The sequence below is a fragment of the Lutra lutra genome, chromosome 14 (genome assembly GCF_902655055.1).
Source record: "Lutra lutra chromosome 14, mLutLut1.2, whole genome shotgun sequence".
In the NCBI taxonomy this organism is placed as follows: Eukaryota; Metazoa; Chordata; class Mammalia; order Carnivora; family Mustelidae; genus Lutra; species Lutra lutra.
The window spans coordinates 71,928,436-71,955,838 of NC_062291.1; positions in this window are offsets into that span (position 1 = coordinate 71,928,436).

The window sequence follows — 27,403 nt, forward strand, 5'->3', positions numbered from 1 at the left end:
CCGTGCTGCTTCTCTGTGCTTACACCCCCAGGTATCGAGAGCTGCTCTTTCAAAACACAAGGCAGATGCTGGGGCAGAGGGTAGAGTTGAGTGTATATATCTTCTCCAACTCCATGGGGAGTTCTGGGCCATTCCTAAAAACGCTAAGTGGACATCCGTGGAAAGATGATGAAAGAAATGGACCTTATAAATCTCAGCATTTCAAGGAATTGTGAAGCCTATACCCCTCATTCTTCCCATGAGAGGTGAAGTGAGTTTCCTTGGGAAGCACCTCAAGGACACCGCAGAGCTGAGACCAGAACCCCAATCTGTAAAGACCCAGGACCTGACTTTGTCCTTGAGCTCAGTTTCTGTGTTTGTGGCTAAAATCCTATCAGACCAGTTCCGTTGTGCTGAGACATGGATGGGAAGCAGGGCTAGGCACTCTTCCCCCAGGCTGGTAGGCATGAAGTGGGAGAAGAAACACAAAGAGATGAAGGAGAGGAACCAGAGACCACAGCCTCATAGAGAGCCTGATTCCCAGGATGCCTGAGAAACAGCATGTCTCTGACACTCAAGTCAGAATGCAGAAGCTGGGCCAATCGCTGGCAGATGCCATCCCAAGGTTTATTATTCTGTAAACGACGAGCAGCCTGCTTGTGCCTGCCGGTCTGAACTCTGGGCTCTTGGAAATGCCTAAGGAAGAGGGAAGTTTTGAGAGCAAAGTGCAGTTTTCGGGAAACATGAAAATGAGCAGCAAGCCCCCTGGGGGCCTGTGTGCACTTGCCTTCACACGAAAGGCTGTCTTTTCTCGCTGCCTGCAACAGTAGATCATCCTCTCCAGCTGGCTTCATACGCTTTGTTTTCCAGGTTTTAAGAAGAGAATGGGAGGCCTTGTAAAGCTGTGATGAAGCACGGCTCTCGCTGGTGCGTGCACCCCGTGCAGACGACAGGCAACACGGAGTCCTGTCCGACTGTGCAACACAAGTGTTTTAAGTGAGCCCTCTGGGTAAAGTTTGCACTCTGACACCTGACAGCCCGGGTCCCCCCTGTTCTTGCAGGACACCCTGTGGATGGTGGCTCAGCCTCCTCTGTCCTCCCACTACCGGTTCCAGTGTGCCCAGCATGAGCTGCACTGCCCTCCTGGCCATCCGCTCCTGCCTTCTCCCTGCGGTCTCTGTGCTGAGATGCCTGCCCTCCTGCCTCTTCCAGCTGCTGAACTCCTACTGATCCTTCAGGACTCCACTTCCGGCCGCCTCCCAGGCAAGCCGTCTCTAACAATGCCCTCATTCCCCGCTGGGATGAAAGGGACAAGAGAGGAACCAGACATCCTCAGACCCTCAGAGTTAAAGGTTGTAGCTCCAGTCAGCAAAATATTTTCAAATGAACTCACAGCCCTAGGACAAACACCAAAATGAGAGCTTGGCCATCATGCATTTACTATGACCTCTGAATAGTATATGTTCTCCCGCTTGAGTCCTTGCCTATGCACAGATTTTGCAGGTTCCAATATCCTAAGGTAGTCCCACAAAGGCCTGATAAGTTTAGATCTATAGTCTATAGAAAGAGGCAGGTCTGGAAAAAGATTGTGTGTGTTGCTGTTGGTGTGAGGAGCCTCCGGGAACCAAGCTGATTAAACACACACACATGCACACACACCCACACACCCACATGCCTAACAGAGTTTCTGATAAAGCTGGATTGCCAAAAGTGCCACCTGACTGAACAAAAGGGACAGTGATTATCCAAGATGTCAAACAACCCTTAGGTGTGTGCTTGTGTGGGCGGGAGGGGCTCACAGAGAAAGCTGTTTGACCCCCAGGATGGGGGTCAAATTTTCCAGATTTTCCAGTGTCAGGGAATGGAAAAGGAAGAGAGAATGTGGTCAGGAGCCATGGAGAACAATAGGCTGCAGAGCTTCTCCCAGGAATCATGACCAAGGTTTAATGGAGAAGGGTTCCAGCCCCTCCCATAGGGCTTCTCAACATTTGCTGAGAGAGATATCAGGACGGCACTGAAGCACGCTTGGTCAAGGTTCTCCAGAGAAACTGATATATATATTATAAATACATAAATATTATAAATATATAAAAATTGTATACATGTTGGCTCTCTCTCACTCTCAGGAGAGAGAGAGAGGGAGAACCAGAGACAGAGAGATAGAGTTGGCATATGCAATCATGTAGGCTTAGCAAGGCCAACATCTGCAGGATAGACCAGCAGGCTGGAGACCCAGGGAAGAATTGCAGTTCAAATCCAAAGGCAGTCTGCTGGCAGAATTTCTTGCTTGGGAGAGGTCAGGCTTTGTTCTGTTAAAGCCTTTTACTGATTGAGATGAGGCCCACCCACACTGTGAGGGGTAATCTACTTTACTCAAACTCTACTCATTTTAATAGTAATTTCAACCAGAAATACTTTCACAGAAACATCCAGAATAATGCTTGACCAAATATCTGGGTACCATGGCCCAAATAAGCTGACATATCAAATGAGTCATCATGAGTACTCACTGAGTGCTGTTTCCCATTCTTTCCTTTCCAGCTGAGGGTGTTTGTTGTAGCTTTTTACTGCTGTACTGTGTGTGTGTGTGTGTGTGTGTGTGTGTGTGTGTAGGGGAGGGAGTGTTAATAATTTGTCTTTTGTTTATAGTTCTCAAAGCAAGAGTAACCACATCTAAATCTGATATAGATCATGAGGTCCTTGGCTTTAAATCTGATGCCATGAATGAGTGAGGCTCTTGGAATGGCTTAGGGAGAAGTGAATATATTTTTTTGGTAGGAGAAAAATAAATATTTGTGACCAAGAAGGTAGGCTATAGTAGGTTGGACGATGATACTTAACTACATTCGCTCTCACCCATTCTCTATCATATAGTCCTGTCTCATTGTCCTTAGTCCTACCCATTTAGCTTGCTTTGGTCGATGCATATGAGCAGATGTGACAGTGTGCCAATTCTGAGCAGAGACTTTAAAAGGTATCATGTGCTTTCATTTGTCCCGTTGAGTATTTGCTGTTCACCAGGAGGACATGAATGAGAAGACACAGGTTGCTGAGTTAAGCTAATCACAGCAAAGCCCAGCAGATCTCAGCAAAGCCACAGCTAATCCACAGCTCTCCCTGCTCCTGAGCATGAAATAAATGTTATTGAAATCACTGAGACACTAGGGATATTTGTTACTGTAGCAGAAGCTGACACATACAATCAATGTAGCACACTAATTTGGGTCATCCTCATCAGGTGATCACATCCTCCATTCCAAATGGGAAGACTTAAGAATTATGCAGATACTACCACAATTCCTCACCCTATTTTGGCCTTATTAAAAGAACAAAGATATTTAAAAGACATATTAAAGGCTTAAACCATATTCTCAGTACAGAATTTTGGACACTATTGTAAGCTGTGAGAATGCAATATGGATGGCTTATGGATTTCAGTGTAGAAGGAATGAAGGCCTTCTACAGTCAGTGGCTATTAAGCTACTAAACACAGCCCAGGCAGCATTTCCAGTTAAATCTCTCTGATGTCAAAGCACTAGGTGACCCAGGATGACCTTCACAGGGAAGTCTCTATTTCCTCTTGCGCTTTGTCCCTCCTCCTTCTGCTGGTGTCTGAGCTTGATAAAAAAGAAAAGAATTTGGGGCATCTCTTCTTAACTGTGTCAACAAATTCCAAAAGCCATCTTCAATTAGAAATAAAACTTGAGAAAGCACAACCCGAGCCTAAATCACTTGGGTAACTTCTTTTGTGGAAATGATAGAAAGCCTTAAATCCCATTCATTTTTTCCTATTTCTTCCTCCAGCTCTTTACTTAGTTTGGGCTGGGAAACTAGTCATTTTCAGTTCTGATCCTGAGGCTCCATTCCTCCATGAGTTTAAGTTTCTAGGTCCGTGGGAGGATATGAAATTATTTTTGCTATTAGAACTTGGGTTGAATTTTTTTTTTAAATAAATGAGAACATTCATTCTGAGCAATAAAAGACTCAAATTCACAAATACAAGGAGTGACCTTGCACAAACAGTCATGGTGCGGGATCTTATACAACCCATTTGGGTATTTTAAGAGCAGGGCAGACCAAGAGTGTTCATGTAAAAGGTTAGAGAACTGGGTTAAAGAAAAAAGTCTCCTTCTCATCAGTGTGACTCATCCACCCTCCCTGGGACCAGCAAAATGACTCAGACTTTCAAGTAGGTGACAATGCTTATAGAAAAATATGACCTAGCGGTTTTCATCAGGACTGCTCAGTTGGCTGGTTGTCACTCTTTTGATTCTCCTGTCCCTGAGGAATTTTGGGTATTTTGGTAGGGTATTTTGGGCTTTTTCACAGAATGGTCCAAAGGACCCTGCTGACAGTTCACAAGTAACCCTCTGAATGTCTAGATTCCAACCTTCACGCTCAAAGGCTATGAAAAGAATTGAAGGAAATTTCTGATTAAACTCCTGGGAGAAATCAAGCCCCAAGGCCATATGCACAAGCCCACAGGGCACGCTTGGAGCTGACCCTGCTCAGATCCAGAATCAGTGTCAGTCTTAAGCCGAGGTCGGCTCCAAGTGCATAGCCAAATTCCCAGGCTCTGCGGCTGTGCCCTTTGCCTCTGTTCCATCTATCTGGAGGCAAGAGGCACTGGTTTGCAGGAAGGGGCTACCCGGAGGCTGGGATTTCATATCAGCCTTGTTCAGGCCAGCTGGGTCACTTTAGCCTGATTTCTTTTTTGCTTCAAGTTCTTCATCAGCTGAGTGGGGATGATCCTATCAGTCTCCTTTGTTGGGTTATAGTCAGAAACAGTAAGATAATGTGCTTGGAGCCTTGGAATGTTATGGAACACAAAGGCACTAAGAATTTCAGCTATTATGCTATTGAAGAGAGGCCCAGCTTATTAGGTATGCAGATAGCTTTCTGGCAATTTCTGCATCTACCCGGGCGCGGGGGAGTGGGAGCTCAGATGGTTTGCAGGTGGAAGAAAACTGAGATTTGATTTGGTGGACGTACACATACCCATGGTACCTTCCCTAGAAATGGCAATTTGGCCGAGGCTCAAGGTGGTGTGCTGGTAATGCTCTGGCTACATTTGAAAGCTTGGCGCTTTCTCAGTTCCCACTATGAGCTCAGGCAGATCCAATCTTTGGGTTCTCTCTTTAATTCTCTCTCATTCTCTCTCTCCCTTTCAGCCACAGCCCTGTCATCTATCCAAGGACAAATCCTAGCTCTCTTTCTCACTGGCCAGATGTAAAGAAAGTGTCGCTTCTGTCCAGTTGGGCCCCATTTTGCTGTCCTTAATGCTGGTTAGGCACATCCAAAAGGAGCACAGTTTTGGAGCCGAAGACCTCAAAGAATAAATCTTTGCAGAAGAGCCTTTGTAAAGGGATAGGGAGAGGAACAAATGAAGCCATGCTCCCCACATTAAATCTTTATGAAAATGTTTCTTGCCTTTATATTACACCACATCCTTGCTCCACTGGCTTCTCCCCAACCCAAGCCACTTCTCTCTCTCGTATCACTACCCACTTACCCATCTCTATCATGTGAGACACTCTCACTCCCCTGGGAGTTCTCCTATCTGCATACTACCTATGAGGCAAAGAAATGGCATCAACAGAGATTTGTCTGGTGGTGGTGGTGGAGGGGACTGAAGTCTGGGGATGTTGGGAGAATGTCTTTGATTTACTGGTCATGGACAACTCAATTACTTCCACTCCCCACTCCACTTCTGATGGACCCCGTGGCAAGGTGGGTTTATTTATTTGCTCTGTGGATCCCAACTCAGAGATGACAGGTCCTGGCAGAAAGTTTGACATGGGCAGGTTTTGACATGTGGTCCCAGGACCACAACCTGCAGCCTCCTACCTTCCCACTCTCTTCCCGACTCTACCATTTTGTAAACTGGGTCCGGTAAGGGTCCCGAGGACCAGGGGACAGGTGCATCTGGCACTTAAAGTTAGATGCTTCTTCTTGTCAATCAGCACAAAACCTTACACTAATCACAGTTGACACTGGGTGATACTTTCCAACTGGAATTCTTAAAGCATTTTTATAGACACACTTTCATTGATCCTTCAACAGCTCTGGGAGGGAGTCTCATCTTTCAAACATTCAACAAATACTTGCTGAAAGCTCTGTTTAGGGTGACTGAGGGGATTCCTGAGACATGGGATGTTCCCTTATAAAACCAGGACAGTCTCATTTAAACTGGGACAAGTGGACTTTTCTAGGCCCCGGACCTGCCCCTGCCCACCCCCAAAGGATGAACAAGATGGAAACAGCACCCATGGAGCCTATGTGCTGATTATTTTCATGCTTTTGATATTCGGCTGGATATGGAACTGGGTTGGTGCAACCCGAAGTTCAGAAAAGTTAAATTCTTATTTTCATTCTTTAGCTTTGCGATTCATTCATTAGCCCCAGGGCTAGACCCTGCATAGGAAAAAGACAGAGAGGTAAATTACCTATAGTCAGGCTTATAAGGAGCTTATGACCGAGTGCTGGTGGAAGTAGAGGGACATTAGGAAAACAATGACTTGTGGAGCTTTGGGTCAAGTCTTTCAGGTTGTCCCCCCTCTCTTTTGGTTTTTCATGGGTTTTTTTCGTTTTTGTTTTTGCCTCCTCTTTTGATTCCTCTGCTGTCACCTGCCCATCCCCCTTTGCATCCTCTGTCTCCTTCTCTGACATTTACTCCCTCCTCTCGTGACCTGATCCTCTCCCATGTCTTCAATGATTACCTCCACGTGGATACTGTTTATTAAGACTCAGATTAAAATAACAAAATTGATTAAATGCCTGTTGTGTCCTTTTGGTGAGAAATACTCTGATCTCAAATAGATCCCCCAGGAAATCCCTCCTGGGGGAGACGATGCACCGACCCAGAGATATGAGTATCTGTCTGGTTGTCAAGAATGTCATTTGATGGCTTTTCTGGGACACCAGAGCTTAGGGTAAACTTGGGCAGCAGGAGACAGATTCTTTTGTGTCATGAAGCTCCCTCTAAAAGGCAACCACTTTTCCTGTACTTTTCAGAACAACCAGGAACCTTGCTAATTGAATAGTGTCCCATTATGTGACCAGATCACGCATTTCCAGGAATTACAAAGTAATCCAATTTGTGTTGAAATGTCAGCCCAAGCTGCAGAGACTCTTTTGGTATGAGCTGTAGCGTTTTCTTTGGCTGTTGGCAACCGTGTGGTTGCTTAACTCTGAAAGCTATCTACGGCATTTGGCACAAATCCTCTTCTTGAAGAAGCATGACCCTCAGCTCATTGTTGTTCTGAGGAGTCATGTTTTCTGGTTTTCTCTGGCATAGTAGACTGGGTGTTCGGAGGGGGTGGGTTGATCTCTCTCTCCCTAAAGTACACGAAAGCCTCGTAGAAAGAATGAGTGCTGTCACCTTTCACTTAGGGTGTGGTTGTCATCCTGTATAAAACTGTACCCAATTGTTTGACTCTCCAGTCATTCGTTCGCCCACAAACATCCATGGAGTGCGTTCTGTGTGCCAGACATCCTTCTGGGTGCTGGGAAGATGGCAGAGAACAAGACATTCTGACGAGGCGACAGCTGAGTTGAGATCCCAGGGGTACGCAGGAGCCAGGCATGCAAAGATCTGGGTGCTGAAGGTTCCAGGCAGTGGGAATAGTAAGGGCAGGCTCCAAAGGAGAGAAAAGGCTTGAGTCAAAAAGAAGAATGGTGTGGCTGGAACAGAGTGAGCTTGAGGAGACGAGGTATTCGATGATGAATCAAGAGCAGTGGACAGGAGCTGGACGACACTAGGACTGCGGGTTTCATTCTAAGGGCAGTGACAAGGCACTGGAAGATTTTCAAGCAGGGAGAACAAAGGGCCTAATCTGATTTTTTAAAATTTATTTATTTGACAGATAGAGATCACAAGTAGGCAGAAAGACAGGCAGAGAGAGAGGAGGAAGCAGGCTCTCTGCAGAGCGGAGAGCCCAATGTGGGGCTCGATCCCAGAACCCTGGGATCATGACCTGAGCTGAAGCAGAGGCTTTAACCCACTGAGCCATTCAGGCGCCCCCCTAATCTGATTTTTTAAAGGAGTATTCTGGGGGCTCTGTGGGAAAATGGGTTAGAGGGGAGCAAGAACGGATCAATCAAGAAAAATACTACAAAATTCCAGGAGAAAAATGATGGTGGTTTGGAATGGAGTAATGGCAGGGGAGTGGGAGAACTGTTGAGAGATACAAGACATATTTGGGAGATAGCCCCTGCTGATGGACCAGATTTGGGGTGTGCAGGTAGGAGAAAGGGCAAAAGAAAAATCAAGAACGAGTCCCAGGCTTCTGGCTTGAGCAAAAGGGAGAGTGGTGACACCATTAGCAGAGAGACTCAGGGGAGGAATCCTAAGTGTGGATCGCGTCTCCAGGCACTGCTGCCACGTCCAGTATGCTGTTTTTCTTGGGCCAGTCATACACAATCCTTTTGGCTTCATGTTCTATCAACACAAGAATAAATTTCCAGTAAACTATAAGAAGCAGTGATTGAGACCCAGAAATGATTTCCTTCCCAGGAAGATAAGGAGACCAGGAAAAAAAATATTCTGAGCATCTATCACATATAGAATAAACAGAAAATTGCCTAAGATGTCATTTTTGAAGAACTGTTTTAATTTTGTTATCTCCGACCATAAAAACAGCGATGGTACCCAGTATTCAGTGTCAGGAATAGCTCAAAGTGCTTTCCATAGATTATTTCATTCAGTCTTTTCATGACCTAGGAAGTAAACAAAATTTTACCCCACTTTTAGATGACAAAATTGAAGCTTAGGGAGGTTAAGTAATGGTTCAAGCTTACTCAGCAAGGATAAAGCAGAGTTTGAACTGAACCCCAGTTCTGACCCCTGGCCTGTGCCCCTAAGCACCACACATCCAGCTCCCCTTGGACTATTGGCTAAGATCCCTTGCTTATCCTACAGGCTGGGATGGAGGTGATGTCACAGCTGATAGACACCCACCTACAGGGGGCTGGGTGCGCCCACACCACTTTGACAGTCTACGGTGTTGATTACTCCCCGTCTCTCATGAGCAGAACATACTATGGGTGTTAGAGGGACAAGGAGAATTCTCTACAGACTGAGGCTGCTGAGAAGGTCTTTTGTTGGAAATAGGGTAGCACCTCCCACCCAGGAGAGAATTTGGAAATGTTTGGAGGCATTTTTGCTTGACCCACCAACTGACATTGAGTGTGGGGCGGGGGAGAGGGAGCAGAAATGTTGAAGATCTTGGCACGCCTAGATGAACTGTCCCATCTCAAATGCCAAGAGCGCCATTGAGACCCTGGGCCATTGGGTGAGTCTCTGAACTCTAGCTACTGTGTGGGAGGCATTTCTCTTCTTCAAAGAGGCCAGAAAATCTTGATGGTTGTTGGCTGTGCTAACAGAGCCCTGATTTAGGATTTGGACTGATGACCTAGTTCTGACTTCAGAGCTCTTATAAAACTTTGGACAAACCAAGGTAAGTTTCGGGTGTCTGGTGGGGCTGAGGTATATGCTCCCTTTTTCTCCTTTTTTTTTTTTTTTTTTTTTTTTGTCAGTAAGACGAGTACTTAACTGGGAAGCTACAGCTGGCGTAGTTGGTATTACAATCCACTTGAGAGTCCTTAATGAAGAATATCTGATTATACAAGGAAACTAGAATCTGTTTGTTTTCTGTTCATTTAATTTGATGTTTTAATGATGCTGCTAGTTATTTGAAATATTCTATTTCAATATACCCTTTATTTATTGTACTTGTACCCTGAGGCATACTGGCAAAGAGTGACATGTTTAAAAGTCTGCTCTCTAATAATAAATTTCCCTTGGAAACCAGAAGCAGAGAAGTTTTATATTAGGAACGTTTTAGAATATTTTTTTAAAAAACCCGTCCACATTGGATTCCAGAGATAAGTACAGGGGGACTTAAAAAAAAAAAAAACTAACTTAATTTTTAGGGGGCTTTTAAAATATAAAAACCAACTAGAAATAGAGTAATGTTGTGGGTGAGCTAAATGGAGAATCCAGACTTTAGTTCCAGTTGGTTGGAAGTAGGAAATTAATAAATAAGTGTCTTTGAAGGCACAGCATAACTGGTTTTATCCCTCTCCTTCCCAATTTTAGTTGAAATTGGTTAGGACGACTTACATATTTGTTTACCTCTTTATAGGCTCTCTCCCACTCTGGGTCACAAGATCTCCAAGCACAAGAACCTTATCTATTCATCCCGTCCTAGCACTAAAAGTTTGGCACATGGTCGTTGCTCAGTAAATGTTTGCTCAGTGTGGTAGGCTGAATGATGGGTCCTGAAGTGTCCAAGTCCAAATCCCCAGAATTTGTGGATATGTTATGTTACATGGCAAAGGGGAATTGAAGTTACAGATGGAATTAAGTTTGCTAATCAGCTGATCTTAAGGGAGATTACTCTGAGTTCTTTGGGTGGGCTCAATGTAATCATAAATGTTCTTTAAAGTGGAAGAGGAAGGCAAAGGAGGTCCTCTCCTCCAATGTGTTATGAGAAGAACTCAATCCCTTTTTGTTGGTTTTGAGGATGGAGGAAGAGGGTTACAGGCCAAGGAATGTGGGAAGCCTCTAGAAGTTGAAAAAGGCAAGGAAATGGATTCTTCCTTAGAGCTCCCAGAGAAGAACTCAGTCCTGCCCACATCTTGATCTTAACCCATGAGACCTGCGTTGAACTTCTAAACTACAGAACTGCAAGTTAATACATGTGTGTTATTTTAGGCAACTAAGTTTGTGGTAAACTGTTACAACAACAATGGCAATGAATGCACTCAGTGGGTGAACCCCAGCCCCATTTACCCAGCTATATGTAATAAGCATTTATTAGAACTACCATTCATCTCCAGGTTCCGTGGCAGGCACTGTGATTAGCAGTGCCTCTTTTCACCACAGGACCTTTGCTCCTGCCATTCCCTCTGCCTGGAGCTCTTCTTTCATTTCCTTATTTAGTTATCTCTGCCAGACTAGGAAAAGCCTTTCTTAAGCCCTTTTAGTCCCTGAAACTTCTCCTTAGAAGTATTTATATCAATTGTGATATTTTAAAATGTATGTAATTGTTTTTAACTGTTTCCCTGTGAAATATAAGAGATACAGAAAACTAGATAAAAAGTGTAACTTCATGGCTTATTATAAAGTAAGTAACATTGACAGCTCTACTCAGCTCAAGAAGTAGAACTTTGCCAATAGACACTGAAGCTCTATAGAAAGGGCCTCTCTCCAAAAGTCACCACTCTCCTGACATTTATGTTCATCTCTTCCTTGTTTTATTACCTCCCTCCTTTTCTGTTTTATTACATGAGATCTTCCTTTTTGTTTCATCTTGATATGTCTCTTAAGTGTTTGTTTACCAACAGTTTCCTCCTCGATCTCTTTCCCCTCTTTGCAATTTATTTGTGAACAAACTCAGTTTGTCTGTTCAGTAGAGTTTCCCATTGTCCAGATTTTGCTGACTGCATCGCCTTGGTGTGATTGAACATGTTCCTCTGTCCTCTGACTCTCCTGTAACTGCGAGGGGGTTCTTAAGACTTGATTGGATTAAAGGTCAATTCTTTTCTCCCCAGGGACTGGGGGTCAGCAAGTGTACTTCATAAGAGGTGATGTCTTCCTCCATCAGGAAGGCCTGTAATGTCTGGTTGTCTCTCTCTTTCAGGTTAATGGTCTTTGATGCTTAACATCTAGATCCATTCATTCATTGTAAGGGCTGTAAAATAGGGACACTCTATTTTTCTTTCTCTGTTTGTTAATGAGAATATATCTTCCTTTTTTCTTTTTTTTTTCTTTTGGTTATTTAAGATTTTGTCTATTTATCTGAAAGAGAGAATCTGAAGCAGACTCCATGCAGAATACAGAGCCTGACACAGGGTTCCATCCCACAACCCTGAGATCATGACCTGAGTGGAAACCAAGAGTTGGCAGTCCAACTGACTGAACCACCCAGGTGCCCCTAGTGAGAATATTTCTAAAAAGAGAAACTTGCCTTCAACTTCTGTTTAGTTACTCCAAGACACAGTTTGTACTGGAAAGGCAGGATGCTTGATGCATTTCTTTTATTTGCTAAGTTTCAAATGAATGATTAGGCTAACATATTTGTAATTAATTGCTTAGTGTTTTTCTCTCCTCTAACATGTACCCCTAATCCCTATGAGGGCAAAGCCTGGATCATTTTTCATTACCCCAAGACCCCTGGGCCAAATGCAGGCTTATGATATAATTGACACTTGGTAGGTATTTATTGAAAGGATGGATGAGTGAGTAGAACAACCTTTCTTCTTTCCTGTCTCTTTCTTTTCACTGTCCCTCCAGTGTATCTTAAATTCTCCCTTAGCTTCATGTAGCTAAACCATGGTCAAAATGATTTGGATCAAAACCATAAAATTAGTGAGGAAGTACCCAGAGAGGCATCAAAAGGGGCTGAGATACCGTGGCTCAGAAACAAAAATACTAATTTAGGGCATTTAATGTGAATACCTTGTAAGAGACCCAAATGGGTTTTTAAACAACATCTACTTGATTTTTTTGCTTATCTTCTAAGTGGTGTCACCTTAGGGGGCTTCCTAATGAGATCCCTAAGAAGATGTAGCATTCTTACGGCTAAGAATTAACTGAATGTCTGCCTTTTGAATGGTTCAAAGTGATTCCATACTGAATATTAAATTTGTCCTTGGAAATACCCTGTGAGGGGCCCAGCCTAAGAGGTTTAAGAGGGATAAGGATTATCATTCTCTATTTAAAATAGGCCTAAGGCGGTAAAAAGAACTGCCAATGTCTCGTGGAGGTGGGTGGGTACAATTGGATTAGGTTCTAAGTAGCTGATAGAATTTGGTCTGGAATGGACCTTAGAAGTCATCCAACAGCACCATCTATCAGGCATGTATTGTCACAATAATACTGGATGATAAATAGCTGGGAACTTCAGTGGCACACAATAACAAGCATTTACTGTTCTCAGGTCTGGGGTCAACGGCACTGCTGATCTTGGCTGGACTTATTCACACCTCTAAGGATTGGCTGGTGGGTGGCTGACCAAGGCTGACCTTGACTAGGGAACCCAGGGTGACTCAGCCTTGCTCCATGTGTCTCTCATACCACAGGATGCTAGGTTAGAGAGTATTTGGCAACACCAGTGCCTCACAAGGCCTCCACTTTGAACTAGCACATTGTCCCATCTACTGGCATTCTACTGGTTAGGCAAGTTATAAGACCAGCCCAGATTCAAGGAGGAGGGACATGGACTCTGCCTCTTAGGGGACAGGAATTGCAAAGTCACTTGACAAAGAATTTGGATTTGGGGTGATGGTGATAAAGAATTGGGGCCCTTACTCTACTCGTCAACCACCACTCCATCTCACTTGACAGAGGAGCAAACCGAGCATCACAGCAGGAACAGCGACGTGCCCAAGGTCGCTCAGCGGAAAGCACACTAGAGCTCGAGACTTGGGCCTCCCAGTGTCGTGGCCTTCCCTTTGACCCCGCAGGCTCCCACTAAAGGCAGAGGGGTGTGATAGGAATTAGCATACATTCAGCAGCCCAGAAGTGGTGTGTTTCCTTGCTGCGTGCGAAGCACTTAGGGCTCACTAGGGGCTGCAGTGTGTGCTGGGGGCCACCTCCTGATCTCCAACGCTGGGCCTTGCTCAAGTTCAGCTTCATACAGCCTATGGAGCCAAAGGAATGACCCCATTCCTGGGGGGCAGGTTTTCTGTCCTGAGCCATTTCTTCACCCCGCTCCAAGTGAGAGCTGTGACTCCCTGGCAAGACTAGGACCAGGGAAGTTGGGACAAGAAGGCTCCCATTCTGTTCCTCCTCTTCCTAATCTTTCTCCTTTTGGTATTTTGCTTCCTCTCCCATTCCCTTTCCAAAACAACTCTTAGGAAAGGTTGGGGGAATATCAAGTCACTTATAACTGCATGTGAATTTTAGTCAAAGGATCACTTCTCCCAGTTACCCAAAGGTTTGTTTTTGGATAGTAGGATTCCAGGCAGGTGGAGTAACAGGTTCCCCACCTGTCCCTCCTTGGCACCCTGGAAATCATACCCGTGGGAGGACACACACTTCCCCAAGACAGGAGACTGCCCCTGGCCTCTAGAATAAAATCCCACATTTTTCTACTTTGAATGGAAAGGTCATCTTAGTGTCCCTAGAATGATACCCCTTCCCTTATCACCCAACAGGTGGTTCCAGCAAAAGTGGGTTTTTGTACCAGAGTTTCCCTCTGGCTCAAGGGGAAAATAACACAGTCATTTTTGGGGTCTGTTTAGTCTCAAAGGGAAACAACTTACTAATTAGGCTAAGAGTCTTTACAAAAATATGTTTTCGATTCCACTGATGGTCAGTTACAAGCGATAACACTGTTAAATGTAGTGCCTAATAAATCTGGAAAAACTACCCAATAAATGTAAGTAATAACAATGATTAACAATAAATTAAATGCAGAGAACCAGGAATGTACCACATTATTTTTAACTAGTTTGGGCCATCGGGTTCTGATTATTCAGTTTGTCCTGGGCACCTGGAGTTTATTAGCGTGTAATGCAAACTGAACGGGCCCTTAGAGAGGCCACTGAAAGGACTTTAGTATAAAACAATATACAAGTTTAATAGTGATAACTGACCTTGCTTTCTTTTACAAAAACATATCTTTGTAACTCGAGCCCCAAGGAAATGTAATGCTTTTTACCTAATCCTGATTGTTAATTTTCCTTTTATTTAATTTAGGAGGTTTCATTTGTTTCACGAGATAGGAAGATACAATTTATAGTCAATAATTCTTCCTGCTCTGGAAAGAGATTCAAAATGGCTAAATGTTTCTTTCCTTCTGCCCTGTCTATTGCAAGAAGAGGGAAAAACAGACAAGCAGCCACTTGCTATTAATGGCAGCTGGTTAAAACCCACATTTTAAAATAGCCAAATGAAATGGGTACATGTGTTTATAATCAAGGTGCATTTGACTAATTTTCCCTAAATCTTTAAATATTACTTGTTCTCAAATGCCAGAAAATTGGGCTCTTTCTCAGTGGAGGACAGGAAGGCCACGCCAGGCTCTCTGATGGAGGAGCTTTTCTATCATTTCCCGGAACACTTATCTTGCAGGTGCTGTCTAGAGAGACTACCATATTTCAAGGACAGAACCTGCCAATTTGAGAAAAGTCTCCACGTCTTTCTCCTTTTGAAGTTTTTCTAGGACATTCTCAATGTTTTCTAGAAGAAGGAGGTATTCAGTGCCCCTCTACCGGGGGTTTCTCACTTCTTCCATCCCACACATTAGTCCCTAAACGGAATGCCATTTGCAAGAAACAGAATCTTAACTAGGGTCAACTCCTATAAATGTCTGAAACTTGAGGTGCCCCCAGCAAACATGACATCTGGCAAATAGTCCATAAAACTCTGCTTTAAAAATAATTAAATGAAATGGTCACCAGGGAGGGCAAGAATGGTATGGTCCAGGGGCGTCAACAGAGTGTAGACTCTATTTTCTTTAGCCTGCTGATCAGTATGGTGGCCTCAGACCCCCTGTACCCTTTCGGTGGAACCTCAAATCCCCCATCTCAGTGGCTAACAGCCTTCATTTTATAATCAAAACCATTTTTGTTCAGAAGCTAGTCTTTATCTCAAAAAGACAGAGCGGGGGTGCCTGGGTGGCTCAGTGGGTTAAGCCGCTGCCTTCGGCTCAGGTCATGATCCCAGGTCCTGGGTTCAAGCCCCACATCGGGCTTTCTGCTCAGCGGGGAGCCTGCTTCCTCCTCTCTCTCTGCCTGCCTCTCTGCCTACTTGTGATTTCTCTCTGTCAAATAAATAAATAAAATCTTTAAAAAAAAAAAAAAAAAAAAAAAAGACAGAGTGAGTTCAACTTACATTTCGCAGAAGAATTTTGCTCCAGAGGGAGGAGGGCTTGACTTTCTAATCAGAAGGGTCACGTCAAGCAGAAGGTGGATTGATTTCTCTACCTGTGCTCTGAAGGAGCATCATGGAGCCCAGCACCCCTCCCCACCTCTCCCACGTCCCACAGCCCCTTGGCTGGGTGGGAAGGGAGAGGAAGGAGAGAGGGAAGAGATGGCGTTTCTAGAGGTGGTGGGCAGGAATCTCCTTGGAAAAACTTGTCTGGTTATCCCAGGATGGAACTGAGAAGTGAGTGTAATTCCTTGTGAAGATCGCCATCTTCTGAATTGCTGAGTAGAAGGATAACTACCGTTCTCTTAGGATTGCTGGGCGGCGGCTGTGTGCTAGAGGCTAACACACATTTGCACGTTGACTCTGCACACTTTTTTTTTCTTAAAGATTTTATTTATTTATATTTGACAGAGAGAGAGAGAGAGAGAGATCACAAGTAGGCAGAGAGGCAGGCAGGGGGTCGGGGGGGAAGCAGGCTCCCCACTGAGCAGAGAGCCCAATGCGGGGCTCGATCCCAGGACTCTGGGATCATGACCTGAGCGGAAGGCAGAAGCTTAACCAACTGAGCCACTCAGGCGCCCCTCTGTACACACTCTTAACCCCTCCACCCGACATGCTGTTGGTTCCCTGTGAGCTCTCCTACTCTGCTTTGGAGCCAGCAAGAGGACAGGCATTTGGAGTGACGATGGGAAGTCACTACGCCCATCTCCTGCCGTGGGGACACTATTGACTGATGGCTCCTGCTGCAGTTTCTCTCGATTCTCCGCTGAGTGTGTGCCACACTTCCTGGGAACCGCTTCCAGCCCGTGACTGAGTGGGGGTACCCATGAAGACGCAGTCGGAGAGACCCCAGAAGCTTTCCATCAGGCAGTTTTGCTTCAAGAAGTACCTGTCAGCCTAGCCAAACCCTTCTTGGAACAGCACTGCTGTCTGAGACTTTTTTTTTTTTTAAAGATTTTATTTATGTATTTATGTATTTATTTGAGAGAGAGAGAGAGAATAAGTGGGGGCGGGGGTGGGACAGAGGGAGAAGCAGACTCCCCACTAAGTGGGAAGCCCAATGCGAGGCTCAACCCCAGGACCCTGAGATCCTGACCTGAGCTGAAGGCAGACGCTTAACCAACTGAGTCCCCTAGGTGCCCCTGAGACTTTTATTTTTTTAAGATTTTATTTATTTATTTGAAAGAGAGAGAGCTCACAAGGAGGAGAGCAGCAGAGGGAGAGGCAGACTCGCTGCTGAACAGAGCCCGATGTGGGGTTCGATCCAGCACCGTGAGATCCTGACCTGAGCTGAAGGCTTAACCGACTGAGCACCCAGGTGCCCCTGAGACTCTTTCTACCAACCCCTCCCTCCTTCCTTCTCTCCTTCACAGGGGGTCAGACTGACACTGTAGTCTGGAGGTTCCCCCCACCTTTCTCCTTCCAAGCTTCCCCCCCGCCCCAGTAAATCCCTCACACATCTGGTCCTGTCTGAAGGTTGTCTTCTCAGATGATCCAAAGTAACACACCAGTCAGTGTGGCAACAACCACTGCCATGGGTAACAACGGGCTTGAACTTGGTTTTTCGATTATTCTAGGTCTTACAACAGCCTTGTCAGACAGACTAAGAGCCCAAGAAGGAAGAAATGTTTCCCTTTCTGAGCTGGATGTCTCTGTTGGGAGATCACACCCTGTTCCCTGACCCTAACTTTCTCGGCCTTCTTGGGCACATGTGGTCTTGTCCCTTCTTGTATTCTGAAACCTGCTTCTGGCTTTGTTCCCATCATCACCGTCTACCCAAATGGGGCCCAACTGCCTTTTCTCTTGCTTATGTTAGAGAGTCTCCTCACAGGAGGACCCTGGCTTTGTATTCCTCAAGCTCTGTTCTTTCTTTCTCAGTCCTCCAAAGTCTGACTAGAATGTCTCCCTCCCTTTTCAGAGTTAGGGAAGCCCCAGTTTTGAGGACTGACATGGACAGGACTGGGAGCCCCACTCAGCATATTCAAACCCCAGCTCTGTGACTTAACTGCTGTGTGATCTTGGCAAGTTACTTAACCTCTCTGAGCTTCAGTTTCTTTATTTGTCAAATAACGATAATACTACCTGACTACCTGACTGGCAGGGTTCTTGTAAGGACTAAATGAGGTATTTAATGCAAAGCACTTAGCTTATAACCTAGCACATATAAGTACTCAAAAAAAAAATGGTAGCTATTTCTTGTGGTTAGAGCTGCTAAATGATCTAACTAGCATGTTTGGGGATAAAGATAGGAGTCCTGATCACTATTTCTATGAGTTTTATAGTTTAATTTCTTTCTAAGTAAAAATCAGAGGGGTTGCTTACCAAATGGTGATAAGGGTCTCCATATTTAGAATCACAATTCCTTCCTTGGGACTTGGGGGAGGGGGCGGTGAGCCTTTTCACTGAAGCCCTGAGGAAATCTTGGCAATTTTTTTTTTTTTTTTTTTTGGCAATTTGAATGTAATCTTCAATCTTTGTTTCCGTGCAATCCTCTCAAAGAGAGACTGTGGTGGGAGGGAGGAACGCCACACTTAATAGCTTGTTTCTGGGAAGAACTGGAAACATCTTTGTGGTCCTCCAAAGAAGATGGAAATAGCACTTGCAGGCCCTCATCTCACTTGACTTTTGGGGATAAAAGTCAGGTTCTTTACCAAAAAAATGTCTATTAAAGAGAGATACTCTTCACCAGATTAGGGGGGTAGGGTGCATAGCACATGTACCTTTTGAAATTTGCTAAACTTCCCTAGGCAAAGAGGATGCACACTTGCCCATAAGACAGAGGACGGTTTTAAGGCTTGCCTGTCTCCCTCCCTCCTTCCCCCATTCGCTCCTTCACAGCCCAGTTTCATGTTGCCTTACAGCCAATAAAATAATCACGGGGAGAGGATTCGGTCTTGGTCCTTAAGTCAGGAGAGTGTCCGTGCTATCAGTGATGGAGGGAGATGCACTGTGGGATTAATTGTGAGTGACACTGGGTGGGAACCTGGTCCTGGGCTCGTACTGGAGTGGTCCAGCTGTTCCTTCATCCTCTATCCAGAAAGCCGGTCACAAGCTTCTCCGGCTCATCTGTGCATTCTTGATTCTGCCTCCAACATTTTGTTTCTAATTCCCCCGATGGCCCCAGTGAAAGTTCCCGACAGAGACTGATTGCAGGGCATGACCCAAATTTGTAACTGGCCACAAAACGCTGTAAAGCAAAGTTCACCGAATACCTTCCAGCTGATTGTGATTTTCAAAAAAAGGATCTGCACATGTTTTTCTTCTTCTTCATTTTTTTCTTTTTCCACATAAAATATCAAAAAAGAAGGACTTTTTGCCAAGCACTGATTTCTGTAACATTATCTGTAAGACATGCCCGTGACAACACGGACGGCGTGATGCTGCCTGTGGCGGCTAATCGGCCTCGCGGGGAAGGTTTTGTTTGCCAAGATATCACCGGTTACAGACCATGAGGGAAGGGAGGAGGCATGGCAAGGGAGGTTAGAGACCTGGGTTCTAGAACATCTTGGAAGGTTTCTTACCCTCCCTCCAGGGCGTTTTCCTCATCTGCAAAACGCTCAAGAGCATTTGTGAAGCTATGTATTTGCAGAACCCTGAAACTCTTTCCTAAAAATGGAACAAGAGATGGCTTTTCCAGATTTGCAAAATATCATTAAATTACTTGAAGGAAGCTTCCCGACTTCAAGCTTTTGCCCACACCTCCCTTTCATGCGTCTGACACCAGCTTACCTGCTGCAAACGAGCCAGCATCGAAAATGCTAATGAGAACATGAAAACACATGGCCTTGAAGAGAGAATGTACTTTCCTCTGGGGTCCCAGATGCGTGTGGCTTTGTCATATTATTGTCAGTGAACTAGTTCCTGGCACTGTCTCCTCACACTTTTCTCACACTATGGAATGGAATACGTCAGAATGTATTTGCTCTAGGAATCAGGCACGTCTGGGCTTGCGGGGGAGGCTGTGGACTGTTCCCTCCCAAGCTCTGTTTTATGAAGAGCTGCTGGTTACAAACTGTCCTAAGGAAGAAAGAGTGAGAGCCGTGCGTGAGGGCCAGTGGGAGGGCTGGGGACGGCATGGGAGCCTCTCTTGTAGATGGCCTTTTCACTCTACCTCCACAATCTTATCCTCGTGTTCCCAGGCAGGGGGAACTGCGGAAGCTGGAGAAGGCAGCAAACAGCTAAGGCCTCAGTGCCAAGGGAGTTTGCAACCCCAGGAGAATGAGTCATTGACGTGGCCTCCCATGGCTGCAGACTTCGGCAGACTCTGGCTCTTTTCAAAGACACTGAGACCTTCGAGTCGGGTGCCATCAGGATCAGCAACACACACGGGACTGTGCCCATCAGAAGGCGCACTGGTGATGTCCCAGAAGAGAAAATGAGCTGACCCACTGCGATGTGGCCTGAGCTGGGGGCACAGAGAAGCAATTACTCTGTCTTGTGGACAAGAGGGAGCCATTGAGAGCTTTGGAAAGAGGGACTCTGGGTCAAAATTGGTCTTCTGGCTGATGTTCTGGCCTGGTATGGACAGGCCAAGTGGAGGGTCAGAGGAGGCTGGAGGCAGGGAGACCAGCTGGGATGCTGTGTATAATAGTCCACTGTAGAGATCCACATGGAAGGCCTGTGCTAGGCGGAGGTTTAGAAGATCCCATTGGAAAACTTGAGCAGACATCATGTCCCGATGAAGAGATGTCTCCAAAGGGCATCTTTCTCATCTCCAAAGGGCATCTTTCTACCAAGTGAGTCATGGGACTCATACTGTAAGGGTTTGCCCCATGTATCCAGTGAGATAAACCAGAGCCAACTGGACAGTTGTCAAGGGTCTGAGCAAACAGCTATAAACCCAGGCCATCTCCCTGTCTTAAGTGCCAAGCTGCCTGCCATTCGGGGTTTCTTTAGATTAGAAGGAACAAGAGATGGGGAAGAAGTGGCCTGGGATGAATGGGCTGTGGTTTGGCATGGTCTCCTGGGAAGTCCCTGGGACCTTCGTTGGGGTAGGAGGTCCCAGAGCCAGTGTAGCCACCAGGGTCCAGCTCCTGCGCAAACCTTGTCTTCCTTTCAACTGGTGCCCCCATTTAATGGAATTAAGGACAGGATATCTTCCCCTGAGTCGTTTTCCTAGAGCTATTAACATCCCAGTCACGAGCACAGACACAATCCCAGCTCTCTCATTTCTTTTTGTCTCTTCATGTTGGGACAAAAGATGATTCTTTCTTACAATTTAATTTGATTTAACTTAATTTTTTATTTTTTTAAAGATGTACTTATTTATTTGAGAGTGGAGGTGGGGGGGATGAAGAGGGGCCGAAGTAGAGAGTCCCAAGCAGATTTCGCACCAAGCGCAGAGCCTGACACAGGGCTCCATCCTAAGACCCTGAGATCACAGCCTGAGCCGAAACCAAGAGTTAGGTGCTTAACCCACTGCACCAACCAGGTGCCCCAAGGATGATGATGATGATGATGACGATGATGATGATTTTACAGCCAGATGGCTAGAAAATGAAGTTATATGGACAAGAATTGAGGCCAAGAGTTTGGTAGAAAGCGCCATGGGCTGGTAGGAAGCCAGGAGCCCTGAGTCCTATTCCTGGCCCTTCCACTGACTAGCAGCACTGACCTGGGCCTCAGTTTGCTCTTCTGTACAATGGGAGCTTGGACCTGGAGATAGAGAAGTCCCCTTCCTGCTTACACTCTCTAAGTTTTAACCCCAATATGGGCGAATTCCCTGTTTGTGGTTAAGGAGTAATGAACTGACCATTTCAGGTCTTTCCAGCTAGAAAATCTGAGGAGAGGTTATGAGCTTAGGCTCCGGGGTTAGAACTTCACTCTGTAACATAGTGTTTGTGGCCTGGGGCAATTTCCTTCACCCATCTGTGCTTTCTTGTCCTCTTCTGTGAAACAGGGATCAACATATGTACTCTGGGGCTTGAGGTAGTTCCTTGAGCACAGGCCATGGCACACATGAAGCTCTGGGGCACTGATGGGGTCCGGCATGAGGGATGCTGGTGTTGAATGCAGCCCTTTTGGCGTGGAGCAAGGCGTCCTGATGCACGATCCCAGAGCTGGAGGGAGCTGGCGGCCCCTCTCACATCCTGCTCTCCCCCAGGGGAGCTGGATCAACATCCTTGGGTCAGTCCTCTTTGTCCTCTGCAAAAAGAGCTCACCATGGGGGGCCATAGAACTCCTGAGCAAGAGGGGGAATATAGCACTTTGCTTTTAATATATTTTTTAAAGATTATTTATTTATTTGACAGAGAGAGACACAGCGAGAGAGGGAACACAAACAAGGGGAGCGGGAGAGGGAGAAGCAGGCTTCCTGCTAAACAGGGAGCCTGATGTGGGGCTCGATCCCAGGACCCTGGGACCATGACCTGAGCAGAAGACAGATGCTTAACCACTGAGCAACCCAGGCGCCCCTGCTTTTAATATTAACATATGTACTGCATAGAATTAGAAAATACAGACAAGAATAGAAAGGTGAAGAAAGCGTATACCTACGGTGATAAGCCAAATAAGTCTTTCCTCTTCCCCAAAGATACTCATGTCCTAATCCCCAAAAGCCAAGAATGTGTTGCCTTACGTAGTGAAAAGGAGCCTGCTAATTACGGGTAAGTCAAAGATCTTGAGAAAGGACGTTACCCCGGATTATCTGGGTATCTTCAAGATCATCACAAGGGTCACTGTAAGAGGGAGGCAGAATGGCCAGAGTCGAAGAGGACAACATGACAATGAAGGTGAGGTCTGAGTGAGGTGCGGTCATGGACCAAGGAATGTGGTTTGTCTTCAGAAGCTAGAAAAAGCAAGACAATGGATTTTCCCAAGAACATACAGAAGTCGTCTTTGGTCTTAGTACAATGAGAGCATTTTCACACTTCTGACTTCTAGAACTGCGAGATAATAAATTTGTGCTATTTTAAGCCACAAAGTTTGTGGTAATTCGTTATGGCAGTAATAGGAAACACACACACACACACACCCCAAGGTCACCAATGTAATTTAGTATATGTGTGCATATCCTTCCAGATCTTTACACACTCACACGTTCACACACACACACACACACTTAATTTTTGTTTTATTTTGTTTTAACCAGCACGATCTCATACTGTATATCCTTTTTTGTCACTTGCTTTTTTGGTCAACTCTACCTTTCCATTTTAGTAAATTTTTAAAAAGATTTTATTTGTTTATTTGAGAGTGAGAGAGCACGCATGAGCAGGGTGGGTAGAGGGAGAGAGAGAAGCAGGCTCCCCGCCAAGCAGGGATCCCAGTGTGGAACTCCATCCGAGGACCCCGGGATCATGACTTGAGTAGAAGGCAGATGCTTAACCGACTGAGCCACGCAGGCATCCCTTCATTTTAGTCAATTGTCATCTCTCCTAAAAGCCAGACCATATTTAAATTCCTGTAACTGAAGCGGAAGTGTCGTTACAGGTGCCGGTCCCAACCCCTATGTGTTTAGAGCCCTGTGCGTTGCATTTACTGGTTGTGACTTCGGATCTCTTTTCAATGTCACCGACTTGTTGGAGGGGTCAGGCCAGAGGTTCTGCGAAATGTCTGCTCTCTAGATTCATCTGGTTGCTTGCTTGTGGTGTCGTTCAGGTTCTTCCTCTACCACTTCTAGTTCTTGTAAGCTAGGTATTATATCTAAAGGTTTGATGGACTCGGTTATGCCCTTGGGCTGAACTACAACATAAATGATGCTGTGTGTTTGTGGTCGCATCACGTAATTGTCAGCTGATCTACGAAACCATGTACTTTCCTAGACTGTTTCTAGGACCAGAGTAACCAGGGCCATGTGATGTTTCAGAGGAATGAGTGATTCACTCTGACTTTGTGGCCTAGCCGTTATTAAGGAATACCACTTCCAGAAACAGCTTAAATTTAAGGCAACTCATTTGCTGGCCTAATGGAGCAGAGCCCCAACTCAACTCCAAAGGAGGGCAAACCAGAGGAAATGCAAACTTGCAGGCCACATTCGAACTCATAAATTACTGGGAATAAACTTGAAGAAAACAAGCAGGTTCAATTTCAACAGACCTTTCCCAGCTAGGTGTACTAACATCTGACTGTTTAGACATCATTAAAATACATTGCACCCAATATGTTTACCGCAGTCATCCATATTACCTGGGCAGGCCATTCATTAGCTTGTCAATTTAAATGGATTTCTATATGTAAGTGATTGTAACGTGCAGAGAACTTTTAAGGAGAAATCTGTTGCGCCAGCGTGTTAGAAAAATGCAAACTACCCAAAGCCTTGTTTGAGGGGACGGTCTTGACCTGAATCAAATGAGGAACAACCATATTTTTTGCCTAAACTATGATTTTATCTTAAACCTTTATGATTATTACTAATAACAACAATAAAAAGCATTATAAAGGATGTATAGACAAGGCTTATTTACGTGAAGATTTTGAAGCTGGCATTTATCTTTTGGCCCACTGTTGAACTATTACATTTTGCATACGTGTGTGTGTGTGTGTGTGTGTGTGTGTGCTTGTGTGTGTGCGTGTATGTTTCCCATGATCCTACCCAAACATTTCCCTCACATAATTAAATGTATTGATGACATCACAGGAACTGAGCGAACCTTCAGGTTTATATCACTTTTAGGAGATTATAAACTCTAATTCAAGTTTTTAAACTCTTAACCAAGTCTGGGACGCTCTCAGCAGGAGTATAGTGTTTCTAGGGTCATTGTAATGCGTAATGAGAAACTCTGCATGCATTCCACTAGCTAGCTCTCCCGCTTTCCTCAGCCTGAAAGCCTAAAATGTAGATACGTCCTAGTGAGAAACTTGCACTATAAAAAAAGCACACTTTTGGCAGAACTCAGAAAATAATAATGCTATGTATTTTGCCATTTGGGAAAAGAGATTTAAAGGGGAAACCTTGAAAATGAAAGATACGAGCAGAATGAAACTAACCAAAAAACACTGGGTAGAATTTTTTTTTTTTTTAAAGAAACTTTCCACAACATATTGGAAGACAGTGTATTCTTCAAATTTCTTCACTGCTCTTTAGCATGAATTAAAGATGGAGAAGGCCCATGAATGGACATCACTTGCTTAATGAGAACACCAGATGCCCGCATTTAGGAAATATAAGGAAAGCTAAACCCTTGTAAAATTTTATATATTATCCCTTTCACCAAAATATGAAAAACAGATTGGGAGAAGGAAAAGTTCTTCTATAAATAAACTTGGAGAAACACTGGACCAAAAGCAGACACTTGTTTAAATACAATGTCCAAGGAAGAAAAATCGTCAAATAAACAAGAATCCCCACTTTTGACTGAGCGGCAGAACATTCGTCGTGTCTAGGTTCTGAAGCACGATTGTCTTCGTCCTGCTCTTGGAGGATGCCTTTCTGAACCCAGGCTTTTTCAGCAGTCACATCTGTTAGGAATAATAAATAAGAGGAGTTGTGGACCCGGAGCCTTCTTTCAAAGACATGTAGACATCATAAAGATGTTTTTATCAAGTGTCTATCAAAATCCACAGGTTTACGTTTGGTCTAGATCCCTGAATTACTTGCTGCTTTTCCTCCAGTTTCTTTCAATGTGTCTTGGATCCTTCCTGCTCTAAAATCATAAACAATTTGCCATTTGCAGGGTTGTCATTGAACTGTGAGAAAGAGACGTGCCTGTCGGCGAGAGTTCCCGTCAGAGGCTGGGCTGCATAGCTGAGCGGGCCGAGTCTGTGCTCACTGCATCTGGCAGCAAGAAATCTAACTGCGGGGAAGGAGAAAACACATTTAATTCATGCTTCATGGTTTAGAAAGAAAAAAAAAAAAAGACTCTCTGTTCTTGGAAAAGACAGAACAATGCAACAACAGAGACATGCTATTTTCCCTTAGAATCAATGGTGTTCGTAAAGGCCTCCAAAGGACTGAACTGGAGACATTTAGTAGGAAAGTTAGCAGAGTGGAGCAGAGGGAGAAGCCCTGGTCTGGGCATATGGTATTTTGAATTTAGTCATTTCCGAGTTATACTATCTTGAGTGAACCCTTGGACCACGTGGAGCTTCAGTCTCCTCATTGGTAGATGGGAATGGCATGGCATGCCCATCCTTTGAAGCCAGCCCTGGAGTGGGGTGCTGTCTGGGACCTGAGGAATCTTCCAGAACCCTCTACTTCCATCCTTTGCTCGTTCCTCACTGGCTTCTCAGTTGCTCCCATCTAAACTCAGTTTGGAACTCTTGACTTGGTGACCCAGGCCTTGGTCATGTGCAGGCTGTTTGGAAGGGTGCTCCCTGGGGCTCTCCTGGCCATCTACTCCTTGGCCCTTGGTTTCTTCCTTCTGCTCAGTTTGGCTTATATCTCGTTTCCGCCTCTCTGATTCCGTCAAGTTGGAACTCTACACACAGCTGGACTACCAGGCCCTGCTTACCCTGCTTCTCAGCAAATTCTAGCCCTCTGGGAAAGTAGCTTCGTCATATCAGCTAACATTTACTGGTTCTTCATCATGTGTTTGATTAATCTCCTAAAGTCCTGTGAGGTGGAGATGAGTATTATCTCTATTTTTTAAAAATTATCTCCATTTTCCAGTAGAGGAAACTGGTCACAGAGCTCGTAACGGGCAGAGCTGGGATTTGAACCTAGGTTGGGGGTCAGCACACTTCTGTAGAGTGTCCAGTAATCAGTATTGGGGGGTTGGTGGGCCGACCAGTCTCTACCCCCGCTCCTCAACACTTTTCGGTGTCCTCAACACTTTCAGTGTCATGCAAAAACGTGACAGACAATGAGCAAGGCTGTGTCCCAATAAAACTTTACTGGTTGACATATTTAATTTTATTTAATTTTCAGGTGTCACAGTATATTATTTCTCTTTCAATTTTTTTTTTTTGGATGATTTAACATTATAAAAATCTCTCTCGGCCACACAAAATGAGACGGTGGCCTGGAGCTGGCTCGTGGGCTGGAGTTTACCGATTCCTGACCGAGGTTCTTATTCCTGGAGTCTGTGATGGTCGCCACCTCAGGATGCTACCTCTCAGTAATACCATTATCACCCCCTTCTACAGATGAGGAAGCTGAGGTCACACAGCTAGCAAGGAGGGGCCTATGGGGAGCTCAGGAAGCCCAAGTCCAGTGCCTGGACTTGACTTCTAAGTTACATCAAGGAGTTGAGGTACGTTGAAGGGGCCGTGCCTGCTGCGTGGCATGAATACATGAATACAAAGATCAAATGAGGTCATATGCCTAGCATACATAAAAAAAGATGATCCTCACTGGAGTTTTGTATTTTTTTTTAATGTGTGGAAGCTCTTAGAAACTGTACAATACAAGCAATTAGGCTAGCTTCTAAAAACAAATTTCCTAGTGGAAATGTGTTACTACCTGTCATTCATTTTATAGACATTGATCTACATTTTATAGACATTTATAGCCACAGATCTATAGACATTGGCTTCACCTGTGCCAAGACTGGGCACCACTGTGTGATGATAGAGATGCCGGGCAACAGCCCTTAGTCTGGGGGGGAGGCAGATGTGATGGGGGAGCCCAGATGTGATGAGCACCCGAGGATTGACTGCTACCGT